At 41.5% G+C, this 5,012-nt stretch overlaps 1 long non-coding RNA gene across 1 annotated transcript; it reads left to right on the top strand.

Moving 5' to 3' along the window:
- Positions 1–2,084: 2,084 nt before the first annotated feature.
- Positions 2,085–3,077, top strand: LOC124677666. The gene is made up of 3 exons (XR_006994179.1): positions 2,085–2,298; positions 2,618–2,698; positions 2,794–3,077. It is a non-coding gene; the product is annotated as an uncharacterized LOC124677666 (long non-coding RNA).
- Positions 3,078–5,012: the final 1,935 nt, after the last annotated feature.

Raw genomic sequence — 5,012 nt, 5'->3', positions numbered from 1 at the left:
TCTAATGATAACTACGTTGCTCGCCATCAAAAGCGCTTCAGTACGAGCAACGCATGAACAACGTGGGGCTTGTGCTGCCTAGATCGCAAGATGCGATCTAGGCAGCATGTCGCTTACCTGATAGAAACCCTCGAGACGAAGGAGTTGGCGATGCGCCGAGATTGGTTTGTTTTTGGGGTTGAACGTGAGTTGTTGTTTATTCCATAAACCCTAGGTACATATTTATAGTCCAGGGGACTTTCTAACGTGGGAATATCCCATCGTGCACGATACAAACTCTAACCCTTATCTAAGATAATAAACTACTAAATAAAGATACACGGGCAATTCAGCCCAAAACCCTTCGTGCCAGGCCGCTTCAGAAATCTTCCATGTAATCTTCCAAGCCCGGCCCACCTCTGGATTTGTCTAAAATCTGGTGATAATATTCTTAATATGTTCATCAATTTAAATTCTCGCATGATGCATTATCATGTTTTTCTTTTGGTATGTATGGGTCTGCTGTATCTTGATTTTACCGTGCTTTATCACTCTTGAGCCTATGTTTTTAAACCTGACAATAGTTGTTATGGAAGAATTACACTATATGGTTTTTTTCAGTGTGTATATATAGGGTGGAAACTGGCACTGGATAGTTCATATTATCCGACATTCGTATTCGGGAAATTCAAAATGGAAATGGTAATATCCGAATCCGGACGTCAGTGGAAATGAATATGGTAAATATCCGGATCCATTTTACAAAAACAAATACAAATATGGTATTGATTTTTTAAGAAAATATGGATATGGAAATGGATATATCCGTATCCGAATAAGATTATGTTAGCCAATTTTATCAATTCGATCCCAATATTTCAATTAACTAACTCATAAAACCTAACAAGTCGATCAAATGTTATTTTATGGGATTGAACTTGAAACTACTATGCATTATATCAGTTTAGTTAGCTCTCTACCATTCTATAGTTGGCTTATTATAAGCAAGGTTTAAAATAGCGCGCTATTTCTCCGTTAATACCACGCAATAGCATATTTGGAGGGTCTACGTTAAATTTTAGTAATTTCACTCGCTATGGCGCTATTTGTGAAATAACATGATATATCGTGCTAAAACTTCATAGCGTTAGCTCGCTATTTTTTCAGGCAAAGTTACTTTCACTTTTTCGTGATGATGAACTGCAATATGTTGGTTCCTCTTCTAGATTAGAAGTTAATATCGCTAATGCTGATGATTCTTAATAAATAATTTATACTATGTTGTCTCCTTGTGGAATACTGATGTTAGCCTTCTGAAAAATTCGAGATCTATTTGTTGTATGTGGCTATGTATGTATGATTCAGTCATTTTTTGGACTAAATATCCAAACTTTTTAGCGAAATCCTTTAATTTTAGACTATATTTGATATTTTTTCAAAACGCTATTTAAAATATAGCACGCAATTAGCACGATATAGAGTCCATAGCGTTTGAAGGAGACCGGCGATATTTCATTTAGCATGCTATTTTAAACCTTGATTATAAGACATAAGTTTATTATTTCCTTATATTCGTATGCGCTCCGAATTGAGAAAACATCCGATTCGTATTTGTATTCGACTAACATCCGCTCCGAATTCGTATTCGGCAACATCCGTATTCGCATCCGTATTCGTTTTGCAAATATGGAAACGGATATGGGAAGGGCACTATCCGATCCGCATCCGATCCGTTTCCACCAGTGTACTGAACTAAGCTCTCGTACAATTTTTCATTGGTTAAACGATCATGCATCAATGACAGAAGTTCTCATATCTGTATGCAGGTTGCGGACTACAACTAAAATATTGGCTAGGATAAGGATCCGTGAGCAGATCGAGATTGTTCATCATTAATGCATACACATAATCCTATTTTGTTCGTAATGGGAGAAGAGTATACGTTTGTTTGTTCCATCAAGAAAGAATGAAAGAAACTGACATTTATTTTCTATAACTTCTCTACAATCTAGAATTTGGTTGAGGGCACGAGGCAATGGAGAAATTAACAAATGTTTGCTTTTGAGTGATGTTTGCTGATCCTTTGTACAAAAATCTTGGTGTTATGCAGAGTAGGGGCTCAGGGTAAGCTTCTCATCTCGGTAAAAAAAGGGGTAAGCTTCTCATTTTCCATGTATACAAGGAGAACAAGGTAGATTCTAAAGATTGAGAGATAAATTGTATTCTATGTCTTGTTTTACGGGTGTGAGTCACGGAGTCTGAGGCTTATACATGATCTGCCTCTGATCCTCCAGTGGCAATGATATAAAGCAATAATAGGTGAGATTCTTGTTAATTAATGATTGCATCAGGGTTGTACGTATTCGCAATGTATCGTCAAGTTATTGCTGGTGATTACTGGAGACAAAAAGTGTATGAATATATTGTATTATTTCAATTATATATTCTATTGCAGAATTAGTATATTTCCTTTCTTCCGTTGCGGACCCATATTTTCAAATTCTCTATGCTCCCTATATTTTCCAGTTGTAGATCCTAATTCAGAGTACTGACTTTCCACAATCAACATGGATGATTTTTTTTTTGAAACTATCAACATGGATGATTAGTCTCGCATCATCTCTCCTTGCCTGTGCAGCCGAGGCTAAACAACGGATCGAGTCTGATGCATGAATTCCATCATGGGAAGAGAGATTTCGAGCATGCCGTTGAATAGCAGGTTTGTTGCATAATACAATTGCTGAACGCATTGCATGTATAATGAACCTTTTCTTTGCTTTGGCTGCATATATATGATGACCATCGATTTGCTAGACTTGCAGAAAACACGGGCTGATAGCAGCGAGTGACACATGTGACTGCAAAACATGTCGTGTGATCTATACACGAATTGTTAGTCCATGTACGAACCAACATCAAAGAGCAAAATCAATATGAAACAGAAGTGTGCTGTGAAACGATAATTTATGTTGTTGCCCTTGGGCCTTGGCGAAAGTGGTTTGAAATTTGAAATCATGATTAATATAGTATTTTCTTTCATATATCACCAAAAAATTATATGCACTATATTTACACGGGCGTTGAACAAAATAACTTAAGTACCCGTGGCAAGGCACGAGCATTTAATTAGTCCTCATTAAATTGCTAGAGGTCTGGTACGTCGTACGTCTGAGTGAAGAAAAACTGAACAACACGGTAATCCCGATCCGAGAAACACCCAGGCCGAACAGAAAACCAATCGACCAAGCCAAACAGGAAACCAATCGACGCTGGGCCCGTGGGCCGTCTCTTGGCCAGGACAGGAGTCATCCATACTAACGACCTCATAATCCGATCGGTAACGTAAAGAAAACCAGCAAACACCGATTGTCCAAAGCTCAAGAAAAGAAAAACGTCTTCTTGTGGACATGCATATGGCCAGGGACTACGGGGCTCCGCTTCAGATATTACTCCTTTTTCATACGTGAATTACTTCTTCCTATGAGATCTGAAAATAGCCATTTGGAAGTCTACATATCCTCTTTGGTCCAATATATTTGTTCCAGGTCAGTAGTACAAACTTTTTTTTTTTAGATAAAAGGCAATAACATGCCCGACTTTAAATTAATAAAGCCCAAAGGTTTAACCAGTTTTACAAACGCTGCGGCATACAGCTTAGCCAAGGAGAAACCATAAGACGATGTAACAACACATAAGTCCAACCAGACATCGACAGAAGGGACACAGGCAAAAGCAACTCCGCAAGCCTGACTACTTCATCTTCAATGGCTTGAGTGATTTGGTCTCACGGCGGCGTACAGCTCCCTTAGCTTGTTCTCCAGCCACCGGAGGCCCTCCCGATCGCCTGTCTTGGCCATGCCGCTCCAAAGCTGTAGAAAAAGGGCAGTTTTGAAAATCACATTAGCGGGATGGTTAATGACTTTTTTTTCAAGAGTAAGTTTATTACGAATGTTTCACAGCGCCCACGATTGGGCAAGAAAAAGACACCAGACTAGCCTACGGACCCTTCCCGCAAGGCTGGAGAGAATGGCATGAAATTGTGGGAAATTCCCTGGGTTCCAAGCATTACGACGGAGAATCTGTCTTACGGCGCTCCAAGCAAACCTAGCGAGGGAGCAAGAGAAGAAGATGTGCCCAGCATCTTCCAACTGTCCGCAAAGGGCGCAATTGCCCGAGGCAGGGCCATGGCGAGTCGCAATCTGTTGGCTTGATGGTAATCTATCAATGATGAGCTGCCAAGCGAAAATCTTGATCCTCAGGGGCACCTTGGCTGACCAAACATCCTTATGATGCGCCACCGTCGCCCCTTGCGAGAGCTTGGCGTACAGCGATTGCACCGAGAAAGTACCCGAGGGTTCTAAGTGCCAGGTCACCTTGTCCTTAGCGCTAGAGAGGGTGAAGGGCTCCACCAGAGTCCCAAGGTCTATCCACTGCCGCCTTCCTTCCGGACTAAGGGAGCGCCGGAAGGTGATGTAGAGCTCCCCAGTTTCCAGGGCCTCAGCCACCGAAAGGTTAGGATTATCACATATGTTAAAAAGATCAGGGAAGCGTTCTTTGATGGGTTGGTCACTGCACCACCAGTCGGTCCAGAAAAACGTGCGTCGACCATCCCCAATGATGTGTTTCGCACCAAGCTTGAAGAAATGCTTAATTTTATGCAAGCTTTTCCAAAATTGCGAGGCCCCTTGCCCTGAGCCCTCGAACAGATTATCGGCGTCGCGATATTTGGCTCTAATGATCTTCGCCCAGATCGAAGCCTCTTCCTGGTAAAGCTTCCATATCCATTTGGACAGAAGGGCAATGTTCATCTTTTTGGAGTTAAGCATGCCTAAACCCCCCGAAGATTTCGTCCGGCAAACCGAAGGCCAGTTAACCATATGGTACTTGCGTTTATTGCCCGCTCCTTCCCAGAAGAACTTGGAGCGATGCGAGTCGAATCTAGCATGAATCCCGTCATGCAGGAGAAAGAGGCCCATGGCGAAGATGGGAATACTGTCCAGGCAAGCGTTTGCCAAAATCAATCTGCCCCCGGA

This window comes from Lolium rigidum, chromosome 1 (genome assembly GCF_022539505.1).
Source record: "Lolium rigidum isolate FL_2022 chromosome 1, APGP_CSIRO_Lrig_0.1, whole genome shotgun sequence".
NCBI classification, from domain to species: Eukaryota; Viridiplantae; Streptophyta; class Magnoliopsida; order Poales; family Poaceae; genus Lolium; species Lolium rigidum.
The sequence above is the reverse complement of the archived record's forward strand: the minus strand, read 5'-3'. Positions and strand labels throughout refer to the sequence as shown.